This window comes from Microcaecilia unicolor, unplaced genomic scaffold (assembly GCF_901765095.1).
Source record: "Microcaecilia unicolor unplaced genomic scaffold, aMicUni1.1, whole genome shotgun sequence".
In the NCBI taxonomy this organism is placed as follows: domain Eukaryota; kingdom Metazoa; phylum Chordata; class Amphibia; order Gymnophiona; family Siphonopidae; genus Microcaecilia; species Microcaecilia unicolor.
Genome location: NW_021963201.1, coordinates 109,665 through 132,684, shown reverse-complemented (window position 1 = coordinate 132,684; position 23,020 = coordinate 109,665). Strand labels below are relative to the sequence as shown.

General features: G+C 43.0%; 1 protein-coding gene across 2 annotated transcripts in view; it reads left to right on the top strand.

The window, feature by feature from the left end:
• Positions 1 to 3,456: 3,456 nt before the first annotated feature.
• LOC115459067 (adenylyl cyclase-associated protein 2-like) overlaps positions 3,457 to 23,020 on the top strand; it is a 125,867-nt gene continuing 106,303 nt past the window's right edge. The window contains exon 1 of one of the 2 annotated variants that reach the window (XM_030188930.1): positions 3,457 to 3,710. The gene's annotated coding sequence lies outside the window, so the exon portion shown is untranslated. Of the gene's footprint in view, positions 3,711 to 3,780; positions 3,901 to 23,020 lie in introns of those variants that run through there. The other variant, XM_030188931.1, reaches the window with a different exon arrangement.

Below are 23,020 nucleotides of genomic sequence, written 5' to 3'. Positions count from 1 at the left end.
CAGACTTGCCACCTGAACAAGTCAGTGTTGACCCACCATTCACCTATGTGGGGTTGGACATCTTCAGACCATGGCCAGTTGTCTCAAGAAGGACCAGAGGAGGAAGTGCGAACAGCATTCACGCTACCCACATCAAAGTTATAGAGTCCATGGACACTTCAAGCTTTATAAATGCCCTCAGAAGGATCCTTTCGATTCATGGTCCGGCAAAGCAGATCCGTTCTGATTGTGGATCCAACTTTGTGAATGCCAGCAAGGAGCTGAAAATGAACTCTGAGATCAACAGTCTTACCGTTGAAAAGTATCTGAGTGACCAGTGCTGCATGCGGGTATTCAACCCTCCCCATGCTTCACGTATGGGAGGAGTTTGGGAGCGTATGATTGGGATTGCTCGCCACATCCTTGACTCTACGCTTTCAGAAACTGGGATTACCACTTTGGTAAAGTGGCGACTTCGGTCCCCTTCTCCCATGATATTCTGACTACACTCCTGACAACAAAGGGGGTCCTCACAAGAAAGTCAAGCAGCACCAACAAGGGTGAGGAAAGTTCCAAAAGACCAAGGCAAACAAGAAGTAAAAGCATCAAAAAGTTTATTTGCCAAAAAAACTACTGACATAAAGACCCTACATGGGCCGTGTTTTGGCACAAAGCCTTCCTCAGGGGTCGTAGTTGTTCAAATCAGCATCACAGAGATACAAATTTAAAAACTTGAATAATATGATGGAGCAGTATGCACTGCAAAGCATAACAACCAGTCTTCTCTGTGAAAAACCAGAGAAGACTGGTCGTTATGCTTTGCAATGCATACTGCCCCAGCGCATTACTGATGTTTGTATCTCTGTGATGCTGATTTGCTTTGAACTACGACCCCTGAGGAAGGCTTTGTGCCAAAACACAGCCCATGTAGGGTCTTTATGTCAGTAGTTTTTTTGGCAAATAAACTTTTTGATGCTTTTACTTCTTGTTTGCTTGCCTTGGTCTTTTGGAACTTTCCTCACCCTGACTACACTCCCAGCAGAAGTGTTTGCCATCATCAATGCCAGACCTCTGGTCCCAGAGTCCTCTGACTCAGAGATACCTTTGATCTTAACTCCGGTTGCACTGCTAACGCAAAAGATAGGTGTAGCCCCAAACCCGCCTGGAGACTTCAAGAAAGATCTCTGCAGATGGCAATGGAGAAGTCCAAACCCTTGCCAACACTTTCTGGAGCAGCTGGAAGTGAGAGTACCTCCTGACCCTACAGACCAGCAACAAGAATCAAACCAGTAAACTAAACTTCAATGAAACCGACCTTGTCTTACTCCAGGATACCCAGACCCAACGCAATGATTGGCCCCTAGCATTGGTCACAAAAATCATCCCCAGTGAAGATTGGAACGTCCAAAATGTTGAAGTCAGAACTTGAAACAAGGAAAAACAAAGAACTTCTAAACTTCTAAAGACCCATAACTAAGATCATGCTTCTCATACTATATGAAAAAGCATGAACACTGTGAACCACAATCCACCCTTGAAGACCAAAGACTCTCTCTCTTTCTCTTTATGTTGTCTAGTGTTGTTGTTGTCTGTCTCTCGTTTCAGCTCCTGCGAGATGAAGATGACTCCATAGAAGATGGACAGCCTGAATGCAAATATGGACTTTGCATGCTGTTAATGCAATATATTGTAATAGTAGTAATAGTGGTATCTACCGATTCCAGGCGGGAAGTGTTTTGCTCCGGCAACCTTATGCTAGTTTTTATAGTGTAGCCCTAAAATGTGTTTAATGCCTTTAATGTTATTCTCACTTCTAAGAATTCTTACTGCTAGTTACTTCCTGCAATGATATAAATGGGCAGTGCATTGTGTGTAATGTAGTCTCACATGTACCGCAGCCACCCCTGCTTTTTTGTATCACTATTAGTGGTCTATTCTCCTGCAAAGGTCTCCTCCCTTTCTCAGCCAAGCTAGATTCTTTTGTCTTCCTGTTGTCATTTCCTGATTATTTCTATCTTTGTCTTGATGGATCAGCAAAGGTATGACCTGTCTTTCCAATCGAGGACTGCCCTCTGTGACCACATCTGCTACCTGGTCTCAAGTTTTTCCTTATTGGTCCTTCTATCTCACTCCCCTGGGCTTGTGTGAGCTTTCTTCTTGACCTCTCTGCCCCCACAAGCTCAGACATTCTCCATTTTGTCTCTGAGGCACATATTCTCCTGCTCCCCTGCAGTGAACTTGTCTTTTTACATCTGCTCCTTCATCCTTTCTCTCACAAGATTGCACGAATCAGCAACCCATCTCTGAATCATCTTCATCTACCTGACTCTCACCTCTGCCATAAAACTTCCTTTTCTTAAAATTTCCATCTCTACCCTCCATACAACTCTCAGAACTAGGAAATCTCATGCCTTGGGGCAGTAACTTCTGAGAATCTAATAACTGTGAGTAAATTTGTTACATGTATTCAATAAAAGCAAATTTCAGAAAAAGAGAGATTTCTGGTGTTTGCTGCCATGCCAAGGTTCAGAAGCGGAACCAGGATGAGGCAAGTTGACGGCGCAGTGGGAGTGAGAGCGGACTTCCGCCTGCACCGGCGCACATTTTCACCAGTGTTGCCAGGTGGGCGGTTTTACCACCCAATTGGGCGGTTTTCCGCGACCCGCCGCAGGAAATTTTTGCCCGCGGCTGGTCGCGGTTTTTTGGGCTTCTTTTTTTTTCTTTTCCGCGGTTTTCGGGCGTTTTTTTTGGCAGCGGGGGGCGGGGTTAGTGACGTTTTGGGCGGGGTTAGTGACGTTCTGGGCGGGGTTAGTGATGGGGAGGCGGGGCCGATGACGGGGGAGGCGGGGCCGGTGACAGGGAAGGCGGGGCCGATGACGGCAGGGGCGGGGGTGATGACGGCGGGGGCGGGGGTGATGACGCGGGGGTGGGGGTGTCAGGAGCGGGGTTTGAGTTTGGGCGGGTTTTGGGCTGTTTTTAGGCTGGATTGGGTGGGAAAAAATGTTTCCACCTGGCAACCCTGATTTTCACTGCAACAGGACAAAAAAATAGGTGCCGGCGCCAGCAGAACTCCATTTGGGGGAGCGGCCGCTCCCCTGGCGCCCCACCTAGCTATGCCACTGCCAAGGTTATACTGTCTGGTTTTAGCACATATATGCTTTAAGAAGATATTATGCTTTAAAAGACCATAAACAGTCACTACACATCCAGCAGACTTTTTTTTTTCACAACTCAATGCAAGGCTGTGAGCTTCATAGTAAGAATGCCCATAACTTAAACCATGGTACCAAGCTTCTACCATGTTTTCCTCTTCTTCAGTGGGAAAAGAGAGAGATGCTGGCCACGGTGGGGCAGGGGAGGAAAGAGAAGAAAAAAAAAAAAAAGAGAGATACCACTGCAAACTTTACAAGAAAACAAAACAAAAAAAAACCCCAACAAAATAAAAGCAGCCAGTATGACAGCAAAGCTGGACATTCCTCTCTGGAAGGCCCAGACAGCGCGCCGCTGGTCCTCGGTCTCACCGCGCGCACAGTTGTTCTGGCGGCGGTGGCGGGCGCTATGTAGATCTCTCCTCCCTACCGGTGGCTCAGCGGCTCTCGCTTCCCTCCTCCCCACCCCTTCGGCTCGCCTACTCCTCCTCCCATCCTCTCTCCTCCGGCGTTTTCTGCAGTCGCCGGAAGCCGAGGCCCCCGCTTTACTCGGCTGCAGCTCGTCTGGCAGGGACGGTGCAGGTAAGAACGGGCTCGGGGAGACTGAAAGCGAGTCGTGGCGTGACACGGGATCTGTTTTCCCCTGGCTGGCTCTGCAGCACTGGCTTAGGGTTGAGGGCACTGCCCCGAGGCCCCCGCACGGGTGTTGATCCTCCGCAGGGGAGGGGGAGAGCGAGAAGATTTCTTCAAGGGGGTTGGATTCGGATTAAAGGTAAATCGTGTTAATCCTTCTTTGAACAGTGATTATCTGGGGGAAGAGCAGCTCTGTCCCCCTTCTCCCCGGGTATTTGTGGGTTTTTACTACTGAATTTTTCCAGACGGGGTCACTTCTCAAGGCTTCTATCCTTATAGCCACTGTTCTTGCAGCAATTACTGTTATCAGGTTTAGGGAAAGGGGAAAAAAACTGTGAAAATATGGCAAGGAGATATGTGCAACATTGCTTTCGCTGCTCTTATATTCTGAGCCAAACGAGCAGCAGTGTGATCGCGATTTCTAAACACACCCACCTGAGAGAGGTTCTTCGCAGTCCTGAGTCTACTTTTGATCCTGAATTTTCTTTCCCTTTTGTTCTACAGTGGGTTTTCTATAGTTTTGGGGTTTTTTTTTCAGTGTTCAGCTCCTTTTATGTCCTCTCCACTTCAGCCTGGCTGCGCTGTGTTCCTGCTTTTTGTTTATGCCAGTGGGATACCTGTATGGAACTTTGGTTGCAGCAGCACTGCAATTTACATATATTAAGATTCATAATGATGAGAGCACTCAATGGAAGCTTTCAGAGCAATTTAAACTGCCTGCCTTCCTCAGAAGTGTTTGAATTGTCAGCTAATTTTTCCCTTAATCTTTGCCAGTATTGTTGCATTAATACCAAAGTGCACTGTTCACTTTGGCCTCATAAAAGTGTGTTTGTGTTTAACTCACCTTGAGCTAGCAAGGGTGCTTGTGAATTTGGGGTGTGGGGTTTAAGTAATGAGTTGAAGATGCTGTCTTCAAGAAAGAGCAGGTTAATGTAAAACGGTGTACTTTGGCTAGCCAGTTTGGTTTGGAGATAGATTTTCTCCAGTGAAGCTGTGAAAGAATATGATTGTGGTTAATCTGCATTCGCTTGATACAATCAGTTTAAATTTTTATGATTATAAGAGATATGCAGTGCCCATGCAGTTATAGGAGCTGGCTCTGTGGGTGCCAGTGGGACATAGATTGGCCCCTCCAATCAAAAAGGTGTTCTGCTGCTCTTTGGTAACCCCATTAGCGAGCTATGAGGTTTAAGACTAGTGCAGATCTACCCAGCTTGCGCTAGTCAGCTTCTTCCTGTGTCATTCTTATACTGTTTATATTTCCCTCTAGATATTAAATATTCATGCAGGTACTGGTACTTTATAACTGTCATGTGCCTCAGAAAACACTGATTTTTTTCCCCACTTGTGCTTTTTCTCTCTTGCCTACAGCTTTCCTCCTCTCTACCATATTTTCTTTCCTTTCTGCAATCCACCATATCTCTTCATCTTTCCTCTTTCCCTGCTTTATTTTCCTCCCTTTCTTTCTCCTCCTGTCAGTATGTCTGTGCCATGCCATGCTTGTGTGTGATCAGTGGTACAGGATCCCTGCCATTTTCTGCTCTTGCTTTGTGTGGCGGCACAGATCCATTCAATTTTACAATCACTGTTTTGGCTTTTCAGGTGCTATGCTGCCAGTTCTTCAACTCTGGTTTTGTGCTCTTTGCTCAGATTAGTGCTTCTTGCCATGTACGTATTTTCAGCCACTATACAGGTAGTTACAGTCTGAAAATATGTCCGACTTCTCCACCACTATCCGTGTAGTGGAGTGGCAGAGCAAGCATGGTAGCAAAAAATTATTCATGTAACAGTGATATTCACTATACCGATCTTATGTTTAAATCATTTTTATTGTTCTTTTAAAAGAATAGAAACAGGAGTCAAATGTACACACAGGTCTGCAACACTTGGAACAATCTGTGTAGCTTACAAATAACCAGAATATGCATTCCCACCCCCCTCCCTAACCTATACCCACCCCAAACATAGGTGCCCTTAGACTAATGCAAAATGTAGTAACTGTAAGAGTCTCACTTACAGTGGGGGAAATAAGTATTTGATCCCTTGCTGATTTTGTAAGTGTGCCCACTGACAAAGACATGAGCAGCCCATAATTGAAGGGTAGGTTATTGGTAACAGTGAGAGATAGCACATCACAAATTAAATCCGGAAAATCACATTGTGGAAAGTATATGAATTTATTTGCATTCTGCAGAGGGAAATAAGTATTTGATCCCTCTGGCAAACAAGACCTAATACTTGGTGGCAAAACCCTTGTTGGCAAGCACAGCGGTCAGACGTCTTCTGTAGTTGATGATGAGGTTTGCACACATGTCAGGAGGAATTTTGGTCCACTCCTCTTTGCAGATCATCTCTAAATCATTAAGAGTTCTGGGCTGTCGCTTGGCAACTCGCAGCTTCAGCTCCCTCCATAAGTTTTCAATGGGATTAAGGTCTGGTGACTGGCTAGGCCACTCCATGACCCTAATGTGCTTCTTCCTGAGCCACTCCTTTGTTGCCTTGGCTGTATGTTTTGGGTCATTGTCGTGCTGGAAGACCCAGCCACGACCCATTTTTAAGGCCCTGGCGGAGGGAAGGAGGTTGTCACTCAGAATTGTACGGTACATGGCCCCATCCATTCTCCCATTGATGCGGTGAAGTAGTCCTGTGCCCTTAGCAGAGAAACACCCCCAAAACATAACATTTCCACCTCCATGCTTGACAGTGGGGATGGTGTTCTTTGGGTCATAGGCAGCATTTCTCTTCCTCCAAACACGGCGAGTTGAGTTCATGCCAAAGAGCTCAATTTTTGTCTCATCTGACCACAGCACCTTCTCCCAATCACTCTCGGCATCATCCAGGTGTTCACTGGCAAACTTCAGACGGGCCGTCACATGTGCCTTCCGGAGCAGGGGGACCTTGCGGGCACTGCAGGATTGCAATCCGTTATGTCGTAATGTGTTACCAATGGTTTTCGTGGTGACAGTGGTCCCAGCTGCCTTGAGATCATTGACAAGTTCCCCCCTTGTAGTTGTAGGCTGATTTCTAACCTTCCTTATGATCAAGGATACCCCACGAGGTGAGATTTTGCGTGGAGCCCCAGATCTTTGTCGATTGACAGTCATTTTGTACTTCTTCCATTTTCTTACTATGGCACCAACAGTTGTCTCCTTCTCGCCCAGCGTCTTACTGATGGTTTTGTAGCCCATTCCAGCCTTGTGCAGGTGTATGATCTTGTCCCTGACATCCTTAGACAGCTCCTTGCTCTTGGCCATTTTGTAGAGGTTAGAGTCTGACTGATTCACTGAATCTGTGGACAGGTGTCTTTCATACAGGTGACCATTGCCGACAGCTGTCTGTCATGCAGGTAACGAGTTGATTTGGAGCATCTACCTGGTCTGTAGGGGCCAGATCTCTTACTGGTTGGTGGGGGATCAAATACTTATTTCCCTCTGCAGAATGCAAATAAATTCATATACTTTCCACAATGTGATTTTCCGGATTTAATTTGTGATGTGCTATCTCTCACTGTTACCAATAACCTACCCTTCAATTATGGGCTGCTCATGTCTTTGTCAGTGGGCACACTTACAAAATCAGCAAGGGATCAAATACTTATTTCCCCCACTGTAGATATTCAAGAGACTACTACACGCATGGGGGGGGGGGGGGAGCAAAATTTTCCGGATGTTTTCCCATGTGGCAATGAATTTGCGTCCTTTCGGGTCCTCAAAAATGTGAATTCCCTGAACATCAGGGAATTCACATTTTTGAGGACCCGAAAGGACGCAAATGCACTAAACTTAACAAGCCATTAACGAGCCAAAAAACAACAACAACAAAAAAAGCAACCAGCCGGAAACCATTGCCTAGCCATGTCCAAGTGCTTGTCAGGGCTGTCCTTCTAAAGTGCCTAATATGGACGTCCTTCACTAAAAAAAAAAAAAAGACGTCCCTGACGAGCACTTGGGTTTAGTGATGGGTGTCCATCTACTGCCTATACTGACCACTGCCGGAGAGAATTGGGACGTGCAAGGACGTCCAAATCAAAAAACTATTTGGACGTCTCTTTCGATTATGCCCCTCCTCCAGGTCTCTCTCAACCAATCACAGAGCTGACACCAGTGACAGCTAAACGCGCTGTGATTGGCTGAGAGAGACCTGGAGGAGGGGCATAATCGTAAGAAAAACGCGTCCAAGAAGGACGCCTATCAAAAAATCTACAGGGGGAAAAAAAAGTCCCGTCAGGGACGTCCTTTTTTGTTTTTTTTTAGTGAGGCAGCCTGTGTCTTGTCCTACACTGCTGGTCCAGCGCGGGAGACTCACGAGAGGGTCAGGTTCATTTCCTTATTAGCCACGGCTCCTTCCCCACCTCTTGGTGCACAACTGGTCCCTCTTCCCCAGGCATAAGGGTGGAAGCTGGGTCACTCGTCCTTGTCTTGCCGGCTCAGGGAAAGAGGAGAGAGATCAGCTGTGAGGCACGGGGTTTGATTGTTTTTTTAGTGAAGGACGTCCATGAAGGATGTGCTTGGCATGCGCAGAGCAGCCAGCAAAACGCTTGGCTGCTCTGCGCATGCTCGACTGGCTGACTGGCTTCCGAGGGACTAGAGAATGCAAGTAAGCTACAACGAGCAGCTCATTTGCATTCCCTTTCCTTGATGCATGGCCGTTCCCTACCGATTCACTATGGAATCGGTAACGGTAGGGCTCTTCCGAGGACCTTAGTGCATCTGCCTCAAAGTGTCTTCAGCATCCTTCGTAAGGTCCATCCAGGGCAGTGAGAGAAGATAATGGTGCAACTGTAGATAGGCAAAGAAATGGGTGGGTGAGAGTGAAAACTCTAGTTGTAAATCCTCAAAATTGTTTCCCTTTTTCAGTAACTATCTGCACTAGATACACCAGTCCAGTCTCTGCCCAACAAGTAGAAACACTGGGTCCCTGCCCCAGGGGAAACGCTGGATTGTTGCAGATAGACAAGTACGAGGTTACCTTGGTAGAGAAATGATACTGTCGGCACATCCATCACCACAGTTCACGAGCAGATCGCAGCATAGGCCCCTGGGGCAATTTTCCAGAAGTATGCAGAATGTGACTAAAGTGTACCCCGGGAAGCAATTGCATTTCAATGGAAGTGTCAGAAAAATGCTCTGTTCCCTGATACCAATCATTAATATGTGCTTACCGCTGGCCACCATCAAATATCGGATATTAAGCAGCCCCAGTCTACCATGTGCCTTAGCAGTCTGAATCAGTGTCAGCAACTTGTGAGGTCTCTTACCCAACCACAAATAAGTCTGTACCGATCTTGTCAACTTACATTCCTCTTTACGTCATAGAAAGAGAGGGAGCATTTGGAATGTGTACAACCAACACTGAGCGAGAATCATGTTAAAACAAATGCACACGGCCCCATGGAGACAAAGGGTAAGTCTTCCAGAGGTGCAACTTCAACCGGGTATCCTCAATAAGAGGCCGAACACAAGCCAAATACAGAGCAGACAAGTCCAAGGGCAAAGTGATTAACAAGGAAAGGTAAATGGTCATTTTCATTGCATATGAACTGTTCAATTCTGGAGGCTGTATCTTGCGAAAGAGTGTGAAAAGACTGGAAACAGTGCAAAGAAAAGCTACAAAAATGGTATGGGATTTTCGTTGCAAACCGTACGAGGAGAGATTTGCCAACCTGAACATGTATACCTTGGAGGAAAGGAGAAACTGGGGTGATGATGCAGGCGTTCAAATATTTGAAAGGTATTAATCTGCAAACGAACCTTTCTGGAGACGGGAAGGTGGTAGAACTAGAGGATATGAATTGAGGTTGAAGCGGGGCAGACTCAGGAGTAATGTCAGGAATTATTTTTTAATGGAAAGGATGGTAGATACTTGAAATGCCCTCTCGCGGGAGGTGGTGGAGATGAAAACGGTAATGGAATTCAAGCGTGCGTGAGATAAACACAAAGGAATCCTGTAGAAGGAATAGACCTACGGAATCTTAACAGAGATTGGGTGGCAACACCGGTAATTGGGAAGCAAAACCAGTGCTGGGCAGACTTCTATGGTCTATGCCATGATCGTAACTGAATAGATATGGAAAGTTCAAGAACAGTGTTAGGGCAGACTTTTACGGTCTCTGCCCTGAGAAAACTCGGGAATACATATAAAGTATCACATACCATGTAAAATGAGTTTATCTTGTTGGGCAGACTGGATGGACCATACAGTCTTTATCTGCCATCATTTACTATGTTACTGTGTTACTATAATGTCACAGGGAGCACTTGGACTTGGTCAGGTTAAGAAAAAAACCCGGTTAAGAGAAAACCCAAGAAGCTCACAAAGTGGTCTATAATATGCAGCAGGTGGGGAAGCGCAGCCTGAGGAGTGGTTAAAAATAGCAAAAAATCATCTGCATAGGCTAGGGCTTAAATGTGCTGCCCATGTAACTCCAATCTGGTGACTTGTGGCGCACAATTAATTACCTAGAGGAGAGGCTCAAGGGACAAAACAGAAAAGGGGACAGAGAACACCCCTGACGGGTACCTCTGCCTATAAAAAAGGAAGGCGTACGGTACCCATTAACGAGTATTTGTGCCTGAGGAGAACTATATAGCGTGGAAATTGCCTGTAAGACCCACCTCTGGATCTCCATCCTGTTCAATACTTTAAACAGGTACCATGCTTGCTCTGCCACTCCACTACACAGATAGTGGTGGGGAAGTTAGACATATTTTCAGACTGTAACTACCTGTATAGTGGCTGAAAATATGTACATGCTGCTAGTAGACCTGATCAAAAGCTTTGGCAGCATTCAAGCTCACCACAAGTGTAGTGATGTCAAAGGCTTGGTAATGGGACATTGCTAGGACATTTTCCACATGTTTAAGATGGATTGACGAGTTTTAACAAAGCCCACCTGCACGGGCCCAATTAAATCTGGCAGGTGCGCTGCCAAACACGTGGCCAGCACTCGAGCTAGGATCTTGATATCGACATTGATCAGGGAAATGGGACAGTAGGAATCGGCCTCCTCTCGAGGCTTGCCCGGTTTAGGATTAAGGATAACTAAGGACACCTTATTGTAACCAGGGGTTTTAAAAAAAAACACCCTACCAGGTTTCTCTCCCCGCCCCTTCTCCATGCAGGCAGGCAGTGCTGGGGCATTGGCAGAAACAGGGAGCAGTTTGTCACTTGTGCAGAGCTGTTCAGCAGGGAAGAGTATTGGTTAGCAGCTTGTTAGGGGGTGGAAGAATTCAGGGAAACTCTGACAAGGTAGGGAGATCATTTAAGGGATGAGGTTTTTTTTTTTTTTTTTGCTGTAATGTGAAGGCAGGTATAGTACAGAGGCTGTGGAATGTTGTGGATGTCAGTGAAGGAATGCATGTGCTTGCTGAGCCAGTTGGTTTCCCTGGTAACCAGGGAAACATTCTTGCTGCTGATGTTGTCTGTTGGGAGGGAGCTGTGTTGGTGAGAAGATGTGTGTAATGTTTTGTGAGGAGAACTTTTTATTTTATGATTTTGGGGTTAAATGGCTGATGGAGTTGAAGTTATCAAAGGTTTTATTTATTTATAGCAGTATTTATATCCCACATATTCCAAACAAGTTTGGTTTGATGTGGCTGTCAAATTCGGTTAGTACAGGTAGAGAAATGGATTTTAAGAAGATGGGAGGGGGAAGGAATAAGAGAATTACATTTTGATAGAGTTTTGTCAAAATGCAGATTGAGAGACTAGATTGGTGCGTAGAAGATCGAATGGGAGATCTTAGGGAGTAAGGGGGCAGATGGTTGATTTGGAGAGAGTCATGGTAAAGTCAGGTAGCGTGTTCATTTTTGTTTTTTGTGGGTATGAATTTTTTGAACAGGTAAGTCTTGAGGTGTTTCCAAAGCTGGTGTGAGGAGTTAAGGATCGTAGTGATTTGGGGAGGGCATTCCACATCTTGGAGCTTTGGTAGGGGAAGTTCACTGAGTGAACCGACTTGTAGATTAGCTTGTGGCATATGGGATAGTGAAGGGTAGGTAGTTCTTCACCCCCTTCAGGGTGTTCTTAAGAGGTAGGATGTCATGTCTAAGAGGTATGCAGATGCTTTGCCATGAACTATGTTCCAGACCAAGGTGCAGAGTTTGAATGTTATTCAGGCTTTGATTGTGAGCCAGTGGAGTGCTTATAGTAGAGGGGTGGCCCTTTCATATCGTGTCTTCCTGAAGATGAGTCTGGTTGCTGTATTTTGGGCAGTTTGGAGTCTCTTTAAGAGTTGGTCTTTGCATCCTGAACAGATAGCATTGCAGTAATCTAAGTGTGTTAGAACTAATGATTGTACAATGAGTCAGAATACATTTGTGGGGAAGATGTTTCTGATTCTCCTTAGTTTCCACATTTTGTGGAAGGTGTTCATTACTGCCTTTGTGATCTGGTGTTCAAACGTTGGTTTGTTTCTAGGATGACCAGGAATTGGGTCTTGTCTCTGAGTTTGAGATTGAATGCGGTGGCCCATTTTTCTAGTGTGTTTAGGCATCTTTGGATTTCGTCTTTGATGTCATTTTCGAATGGGATAAAGATAGTCACAGCATAGATGAATGGGTTTAGACCTTGGTTGTTGAGTTTTTTTCTCTAATGGGGTCATCATGATGTTGAATAGGATCGGAGAGATGGAGGAGCCCTGTTGGACTTCTGATTGTGCTATCCAGTTAGAGGATAGTTCATTTTTTATTTTGACTTGTTAAGATCTCTTGGTCAGGAATCTCATACCATATGAGTACAGCTCCACATATGCCCTTTTGTTGAGTATTCTGATTAAGATGTAGTGGTCAACCATGTCGAAGGCTGATAACATGTTGAATTGTAGTAGTAGTATATTTCTGCCCTGACTGATTTCTTTTCTGAAGTTGGTAATCAGTGCGCTAAGTGTAGTTTCTGTGCTGTGCAAGATGTGAAGCCTGATTGAGAGTAGTGTAGTATTGAGAAGTTGTTCAGATATTCGGTGAGCTGTTTGTTGACTGTTGACTATACACTCTAATATCTTGGCAATGAGGAGTATAGAGGCCAGTGGTCTAATTTTGACATCACTTTTGCTTGATTTGGGGTTTTTGGGGATAGGCGTCAGGATAATGTTCTCCTTTTCTGTGGGGAAGGTGCCGGTGGCTAAAAGGTCAGCTAAGTAGGCTGTAATGCTTTCTAGAAAGTGGGTGGGAGGTTCTTTTAGTAGTTAGCTGGGGCATATGTCTAGTGAGGTGGGATTTAGAAGTTTTTAGAAGCAGTTGCTGGTCTAGAGCCGTAGTTGTGGGAGAGAATGATGACCATGTTCTGTTGGCGTCGATTGGTTCGTCTCTTCTGATGAGTTCATCCAAAAACAGATCAAGATCTGGGACATCTTTTTAGAAGGAGGCTCTCTCATTGATGTTATTTTATTTTCAAAATGATTGGCTAGTTACTACTACTACTACTATTACTTAACATTTCTAGAGCGCTACTAGGGTTACGCAGCGCTGTACAATTTAACAAAGAAGGACAGTCCCTGCTCGAAGGAGCTTACAATCTAAAGGACGAAATGTCAAGTTGGGGCAGTCAAGATTTCCTGAATAGAGGTGTAATGGTTAGGTGCCGAAGGCGACATTGAAGAGGTGGGCTTTGAAGATGGGCAGGGAGGGGGCCTGGCGTATGGGCTCAGGGAGTTTATTCCAAGCATGGGGTGAGGCGAGGCAGAAAGGGCGGAGCCTGGAGTCGGCGGTGGTGGAGAAGGGTACTGAGAGAAGGGATTTGTTCTTGTTCTCCAGGTGAGTTTTCTGATTCGCTCATCTGTTGGTCTGTGGAAATAAGCGTGTTGATTATATTGTAAAGTTTTTTTCATATTTTTGTAGTCAGCTCCAATTAGTTGTTTGTAGTAGTTGAATGTGATTTTCCTCAGTTTTGCTTTGTAATGTCTGATTTCATATTTCCATTTTGCTTTGTTGTCATCTGTTTTGTGTTTCTGCCATAGTCTTTCTAATTTTCTTCATTCTGTTTTGTGTTCCATTAGATCATTGTTGTACCATGGATTCACCTTGTTTCTGGCATTTCTCTTTGTTTTCAGGGGTGCTATATTGTTGAGGACGGTCTGGCATCTGTCCTCCCAGGATGATAGGAATTGTGTGGTGGTGTTAGAGGGAGACCAAAAATTGGAATAAATGTTGGTCCAGAAGGTATCTTTGTCAATTCTGCCTCAGGATTCATAAATTGTGTGGGTGGTTGCGGTTTGGGGGGAGGTCTTTTGCCAGAACAGGGTCGCAAGTAGTTTGAAGTGGTAGACCATGGTGTTTTTTCCCATTTTAGGTCATTGTGAGTTAGGTGGTGTGTTTCTGTGAATCTGTATGCTATAAGGTCGAGAGTGTGGCCTTTGTTGTGAGTTGGTTGAGGGGATGGATATTGGAAGTTCCATTGTTGATGGAAATTGCAACATTCTTTGATGTTATCTAGGTTTAAGTTTATGAGAAGCAGTATGTTGGAGTGGGATAAGCATGAGTTGGAGATGAAGTCAGAGAATTCCTGTTGGGTTTCTGACCAATTTCCTGGAGGCCTATAGAAAAGGATGCAGCATAGTTGGTCCTGAAGGGTGTTTTGTATTGTGCATGATAGTATTTCGAGTTGGGGAGCGCTGAATTTGGAGGGAAGTTCTGTTCTGAGGAAGGATTTGAAGATCACTGCTATTCCACCTCCTTTTTTTCTTTCTCTCGTAGTGTGTATGATTTTGTATCCTGGGGGTATATGTCATTTAAGATGGGGTCATTTTCAAGTCGAATCCAAGTTTCTGTGATGAAAAGGGCTCCTAGGTTTTCCTTTTCTATCCAGTCTCTGATAGTTTCTTTTCTGTTTACTACTGATCTGGTATTTATATATGTGATTGGTATTGGTAGGTAGCTGGGGGTTGAGACGTTGCTGAGAAGCAGTATGTTGGAGTGGAATATGCATGAGTTGGAGATGAAGTCAGAGAATTCCTATTGGGTTTCTGACCAATTTCCTGGAGGCCTATAAAAAAGGATGCGGCATAGTTGGTCCTGAAGGGTGTTGTTTTGTATTGTGCATGATAGTATTTCGAGTTGGAAGAAAAGACGCCCACCGTTCAAGAGAGCCAGAGGAAAATGAAGAGAACAGCTAAGTGACCGAAACTGTTAAAAATGTACACACAAGAGAAAATAGTAAAGGAAACCTGAATGATAAATAAAGAGAGAACTAAAAGAGAAAAAGAGAGTATAGGTTCCTTGAAGATGTCCGGGTGTAAAACCTGAAATATAAGAAAAAGAATCTTTAAAGAATTTAGTGCTTTGCAAAAATGAACTTGCTTAAATGAGTTTGAACAACTGTCTTAGGTTACTAATAACTACTGTATACTTACCTGAAATTGTTTCTGATGTTCTGGAGGAAAAGCTGTTTGGTTTTGTTGCCTTGTAATTAAAACATTTGTGTTGATTTGTCACCTGCTAGTTTGAAATTAAATTGATAACTACTCGATACTTAAAAGTTTATAGAAAAATAAAACTTATTTTTAATGTTAAATTACCTGGTTTGACGTACAGTTTATTTTAGGAAATCACAGTGACATATTTTAACATCAATGTTATTATACCTTGCTCTGCCACCAAGGGGTTTACATTATCATTGGTGGGGAATGAACCTGCTTCAGTCGCTGCTCATCAAGGGACCCAGAATTTGGCACTGCATTAGTTTTAAAAACTCCACCGAAAAGCCATTCACCCCAAGTGCAGAATAGGGCTTCAAAGACTTAATCACTTTCTGCACCTCCCTCGCCTGCAATGGCACATTAAGAGCTTGGCAGGCTTCTTCAGACAGCATAGGAAGGTTCGCTGTCTCTAAAAATTCCTCAATAAGAGAAGGCTCAATGGAGAGCCGCTCCCCAGACAGAGCTTGAAAATGGTCATAAAATATCTTAGCAATTTGATCAGACCTATTTACAACCTGACCCTGGGTTGTCGCAAAGAAGCCACCACCTTAGTGCTTCCCCAGGTTTTGATAACCCACGCCAACAGTTTGATACCATATTTATTAATACAGCCTACTGCTGTAACTAAACATTCCTCTTTTGTATTGTTCCAGTGAATATTGCACTGCTGAACAGGTTTAGATAAACCCAGAGACTCCTGTTTGGACACGAGATGAGCCTTGGCTTTTTTAATTGTGCTTCAAGAGCCCTGCTAGGTGAAGGGCTTGATGTGAGCTGTTATCATGAAAACTCATTATGCTCACTCATAGTTGAATCAATGAGCTGTTTCTGCAAGTATGTTCTTGAAGAATTCTCCTCTCTGATTAGCGGCCATATATCTGGAAGCTGCAACAGCACATTGTAGTCATAAGCATTTGTCTGCCTTCCGTGGACAATAGATTATTTTATATCATTTCTACTTTTGTGCCATGGGTTCATTGTGTACACTGTGCTGCTGTCTGTCACAGTGATATTTCGACATTTCTATTTTATTTCAAAAATTTCTTTCATACTGCTGATCAAAGAAAAACTTGTAGGCAGATCAAAAAGAACATAAAATATAGCAAAGTACTTTAGAAATGCACAAAACAGAGAAAAAAAATTAAACAGGCAGACAAAAAGTTGTACATTTCATAAGTATACTCCAGAAAGTTGGTTACAAATCTGAACCTTCAGTCTTCATTTGACCAGATTCGTTGCATGGCCTTGTAAATGAAAATAATTCTCCCAGCATTTTGTAGTTTGAGTTCCCATTGTCTTTTTGTGTTGTGATGTCAGTCTCAAAATGACTTAATGTAGAACCTGTACTTTGTTGGGGGAGGAGGTGTTGCCTCCATGAAGGTGGAAGTCACAAGAAACCATCACCAGCTGTTGGATGTGAGAATCCCCCTTATAAAATTATGGCAGTGTTCTGTAGAGAAAAGAGACAGTGTAGCATTTTTCAATGTACAGCAAACTGAGGGGACCTTTTACTAAGCTGTGGTAAGCGCCACTGTGCTTTGCTGCAGCTTAAAATGACGTACCATAGGACAAGCTCAGGCATCCTGCAGGAACTGCCAAATTGGTGCTTGTTAACCATGCGCTAAAATGTTTGTTTTTTTCTTGGAGGGCGCATGTCAGGAGGGGGGTGCAGAGAGTGGACATTCGGTGCTAATCAGTTAGTGTGGCTACATAGTAGCTGATTAGTGCAGGATTACCACATGAGCCCTTACCACCTACAAAATAGATGTCAGGTGAGTGTTAGTGCATGGCCATTAATACAAAAATTGGAAAATGGCCATAGCACAAGAGAAAAACCCATGCAAGGGCATACTAAAGCTACTTTTTACCTCAGCTTAGTAAAAGGACCCCTGAATAAAAAAAAAAATATATATATATATATATGAACATCAGGCACTTAGGGCTCATTTTACAAGGATGCGGTACTGATTCCCGACACAGCAAATGCAGTGAAGCTCATTCAGTTCCTATGGACTTCATCGCATTTGCAGTGTGGGAATCAGTAGCACAGCTTTGTAAAAGGAGCCCTTAGATTTTGGGGTTTTTTTTTTTGTTTTTTTAATATCCCTAATGTATAAGTATGCAGATTTCTGGGGGGGGGGGGTGTTAAATCTGTTTTTTGACATTATAAACATCATTTCAAATATGTCTTGTTTTACAGTGATCCAGCTAGATTGTCACCCCTGGTTCTTCCCATCCTCACCCCATACTATAAATATTGTTAGAAGTGATGTTTACCTTGTCTCTCCAGATAATTATTGTACAGCTTGTTTCCTATAAGTCATGTTTTGCTAGCTTAGATCCTCTCCTGATTATCAGATTTGTTGGATACAGGCCTGTTTGCTTTAAAGAATTGAGGTGTGTGGGGGAGGGGGGTCATGGATTTGATATACCGCTTTCTGTGGTATAACCAAAATGATTTTATTTATTATATGCAGATAGGGACCAGGGCACTCTTTCCCTTAAAGCAGCACTGGTGGTGCTTTTGCTTTGAGATTTGTGGTAGAATAAAGGGTTGGTGGGAGGTGGTCAGATTTCCATTCAGTACAAAAGCAAACCATGTGTTGGAAGCCAACATAAATAGAGCGATTGCTTCCCAGACTTATTTTTATCCAGACCCATATTTTTAGCTGGAAATGTCCTTGTTTGGTTTCTCTGACAACCTGTTTCTTGCTCACTCCTCCAGTACTGACACCTACAGAGCTCCCTCTGGGACACAGCAAATGAACAGATCCAAAAACAGCACATAACTTATTTTTATATCAGTTTAAGAACGTAATAAACTTATTCAGCTGTACTCTTTTTAATTATTTATTTTGAGTGCATGCTAGTTTCATTTATAGTCCATGAAAATGCTGATGATTACATGTTGAATGAAAAACTATTTTCTCCAATTTAGTGGCCCTCTTACTAAGCTGCAGTAAGCACTAATGCGTGCACACCGCAGGTTAAAATCCACTACCATGGGGCACGCTTTCGCATCCTGTGCTAGTTTTCAGATAGTTTTCAGATGTGCGTGCTTCTCATATCAAAAATTACTTTTTTTTTTGGTTTGGGGGGGGGGGGGGGTTAGTGCTGAGAGTGCGTTTGGAGGGCGGAGAGTAGCTTTGCCCAGTGCTAATCAGTTAATGCAGCTACATCACCACTCACCACGTGTTAACCGATTAGTGTGGGAGCCCTTACCGCCTAGAAATAGGTGTCGCTAAGGGCTCTTGCGCTAATGGCCACACGCTAATTGAGAAATTAGCACATGGCCATTAAGTGAGGAGAAATGGAAAGTGCGGCCATTATACAGCCGTGTTAAAAGTGACCTCAGCATGTGGGAAACCCGTGCGTCAGTCATAGCACCAGCCAGTTTTTAGAGCATAGTAGAAGAGCCCCTTAATGCAGATAAGTGCAAAGTATGCATATAAGGAAGAATAACTAAATAATAGCTAAGTTGTACATTAGGCACCGCCCAGGAATTGTGAGGAAAATAATTTTTATTTATTGATTTATTTCAGCATTTCTAGCCCACATTTTCCAATTAGTATTGTTTCAGTGGGGCTTGGAACAAGGGAAATACAATAAAAAAGGGAATAACCTGTCATGACATGGAATGACATGTAATAGAAGTAACTAGAAGTAGGTAAGGATGTAACTACCTGTGGATTAAAAACTGGTTGAAAGATAGGGAACAGAGAGTAGGATTAAAAGGTCAATATTCGCAATGGAGAAGGGTAGTTAGCGGGGTCCCTCAGGGATCGGTGCTGGGACCTCTGCTTTTTAACATATTCATAAATGACCTAGAAATGGGAGTAACTAGTGAGGTAATCAAATTTGCCGATGACACAAAGTTATTCAAAGTAGTCAAATCATGGGAAGATTGTAAAAAACTATAAGAGAACCTTACGAGACTGGGAGACTGGGCATCTAAATGGCAGATGACGTTTAATGTGAACAAGTGCATACTGATGCCTGTGGGAAAGAGGAATCCAAACTATAACTACGTCATGCAAGGTTCAGCGTTGGGAGTCACAGGCTGAGAAAGTGATCTAGGTGTCATCGTAGATGATACGTTGAAAACTTCTGGTCAATGTGCTGCTGCAGCTAGGAAAGCAAATAGAATGTTGGGTATCATTAGGAAAGGGATTGAAAGCAAAAATAAGGATATTATTCTGCCGTATCGTTCCATGATGCGACCGCACCTCGAGTATTGTGTTCAATTCTGGTCATCGCACCTCAAAAAAGACATAGTGGAATTGGAAAAGGTACAGAGAAAAGCGACAAAGATGATACAGGGGATGGGACGACTTCCCTATCAGGATAGGCTGAAGAGGCTGGGGCTCTTCAGCCTGGAGAAAAGGCGGCTGAGGGGAGATATGATAGAGGTCTATAAAATAATGAGTGGAGTGGAATGGAACTGGTCAATGTGGAGTGTCTGTTTATTCTTTCCAAAATTACTAGGACAAGGGGGCATGCGATGAAGCTGTAGTGTGGTAAATTTAAAACCGGAGGAAATTTTTCTTCACTCAATGAGTAGTTAAACTCTGGAATTCGCTGCCGGAAAAGGTGGTTAAGGCGGTTAACTTAGCAGACTTCAAAAAAGGGTCGGACGGCTTCCTGGAGGAAAAAGCCATAGAATGTTATTGAATGGACGAGGGAATAATACAGTATTTCTAGGATGGGCGGGACAAATTGCTTGTTCTTTTAGACGCTGTCGATGACAGGGTGCTGGGCTCGATGGACCCTTGGTCTGTCCCAGCATGGCGATGCTTATGTACTTATGTACCTTGGGACAGGGGAAACTATGTAGGGACAGAGGGAAAAGGAAAATTGAGAATATCATTAGAGAACGACTTGGGAACGGGGACAAACATTGTCCCCATGTTGTTCTCTGCTTTGAAGGCTGTTAATGAACTGGACAGTTATTTATGTTCAAGTGATGCAGGCGATGATGTTTTCATTTTTTTGGAAAACAAGCAAAAGTGCTGGCCACAACTGGCAAAATTTGCAGAAAGGAAGACAGGAGAGCTAGACTGAATCCTGAGATTGTTGATGACTTTTATTATTCATCCACAGATCAAAAAATCATAAAAGTGCTTTGTAGGGCATATTTGTACCCCTCCCCCCCCCCCAAGGGCATCTGGACAATTTAACAGGGAGGATAGCGTTCCTTGGGGTACTAGAAGTAAGCTGTTGTTGGGGTTGAAAGGGTAGAGGGTGGTGGTGGTGGGGTTATTATAGATGCTCATTGTTTTCTACTTGTGATTTATAAACAGCTGCACAGAATATTGTTCCTTTTTATACGTTAATAAAAAGATTTAAGTATAAAATCATAACTGTTTGAGGCTTCTGCAAATGAGGACAGAGCCAACAGGGCAAGGATGAAGACAGGGCCTGTGAGGATGAGAGAGCTGACGGGACAGGACAGGGACAAACTTTGTCTCCATGTCATTCTCTAGATGTCATAGTACAGGAACCTGTGTATCACAGTAGTGAGACTGTACCTTGAGTATTGTGTGCAGTTCTGTTCACCACACTCAAAAAGATTCAAAACATTCATATATTCTGACGATGTTACCATATACATAACCTTCAAAAAGAACATTAAAGACATCTTACAAAATCAAAACTTGGCTTAAATTTGATGGAAACCTGGCCTCAGAATCCAAACTAAAGCTAAATAAACTAAATGGTCATTACCAACCTATTTGACCAAAACAACGGCATCAGTTTCACAATTGACAACATTTTGTTCCCCATTGACAATAATCTGAAAATTCTAGGTATAATTATAGACAAACATTTAACATTTGATACTTAGGTTTCCTCAGTAATCACAAAATCTTTCAGGTCTCTTTAGAAACTTAAAAGGATCAGACTCTATCTCTCATCAGAAACATTCAGACTGTTGGTACCTCCCAAATTGCAAAAAAGTGATCTATAAAACTGTCCACTCTGCAGACTTCACTTAACCTAGAAACCAAATGGTGGAACTCCTTACCACCCAAAATAAGGAATATACTAGATTCCGCAAAATCCTCAAATCATTCCTATTCAAACAAACCCTCACAAAGAACGACCATATCTCAAACAATTAATTATTACCTGATTTGGTTATTATTATATTTTTAAACCAATTCAAAAACCAGTTTATATTTGGACCGTTTCCCATTAACTTTCTCTTTGCTTCATGTACAATTTCTCATTCATAATAGATTTTCTAAATGTTAAACATTCATAGCTATCCCAGTATGTTTATTATTATTGTAAAATTGGATTCTTACAACAAATTACTTTCTTATGCTTTATTCTTTATTATGTATCCAATACTGTTTATTGTAAGCCACGTTGAACTCAAACTTGTTTGGGATAACATGGGATATAAATGTCACAAATAAATAAATATAGTGGAATTAGAAAAGGTACAGAAAAGAGTGATCAAAATGATGAAATGACTTCCCTGTGAGGAAGTGCTAAAGAGGTTAGGGCTCTTCAGCCTGCAGAAGAAACAGCCAAAGTAAGATTCAAAAGAGGCTATAATTCCTGAATGGAGCAGAATGGGTAAATGCGAATCAGATGTTTATGCTTTCATACAGTACAAAGAGCTGGGGACATGCCATAAAGTTACCAAGTAGTACCTTTAAGATAAGCTGTGGAAAGTGTTTTTTTCCCCCCACTCGGTACATAATTAAGCTCTGGAATTTGTTCTTAGAGAACATAGTAAAAGCAGTTAGAGAAGATGGGTTTAAAAAATGTTTCTACAAGCTCCTGGAGAAAAGTCTGTAAATCGTTATTAAGGTAGATTTGGGGGAAATACACTGCTTATCTCTCGAGATACCTATCTATTCTTTGGGATCCTGCTAGGTATTTGTGGCCTGGGTTGGCCACTGTAGGAAACAGGATACCGGGCTTGATAGACCCTTGGTCTGATTAAAGACGGCAATTCTTTTGTTCTTAAAAAAATTTATGTTAACATTGACCACCCTTCAGTCTTCATGTACCATAGACAATTTTAATGATAGGTTACAGATTATTAGACTTGCCACTTATACATCTCTTGTGGTGTCAGCCATGTGTACAGAGCTAATGTTGTGGATTTACCAAGCTCTTCCCTGTTAGCCTTCTTAGAAAGCTTTCTAATGGGACCTCTACCTATTAGTATGTTATGAGAAATGTGTTTGATATTTGTATTTAATGCTAATTATATTAATAATAATTAGTGTCATTTTGATGTTTGCTATGAACCATTCTGGATTCCTTTTTTGGAAGAGGGCAGCATGTAAATGAAATGAGAGAGTGAAGTGAATGAGGTGGTTGCCTCTTCACTCAGAAAATGCCACCTATATTGGATCCCAGACTTTTATTTTAATTCCCCATGCCCCGCCATGCCCCACCACAGACTTTTATGATGGAAGCGGTGATCCAGTCACTGTACTATAAGTAAAGATGCCATAAAGCAGCAGTATCAAGTGCAGGGGTTGCCTTGGTCTATTTCAGCCATTGAGTAATTTAGTGCACTTGCAAGCTATCGATTTGAAAGACCTCCTATTTCCTATTTGATGACTTTTTGAGCATAAAATGAAAAGTATTATGACAACAGGCTCCATTTGTCCTCAGTTCTTCCCAATCAGCCATTTGGGAACAGCTTATTAGTGGTGCAGTTGCATGCTGCTGGCTTCATTGTGATGTCTTAGTTTACAGCATTGTTAAGACACATCTTTTTAAGATGACTTTTGGTGACCAGGCTGGGGTTTGTTGCTGAGATATTGGTGTTCTACTTGCCCTGTGGATATTTTTGAGCCTTTGCATGAATGATACGATAATG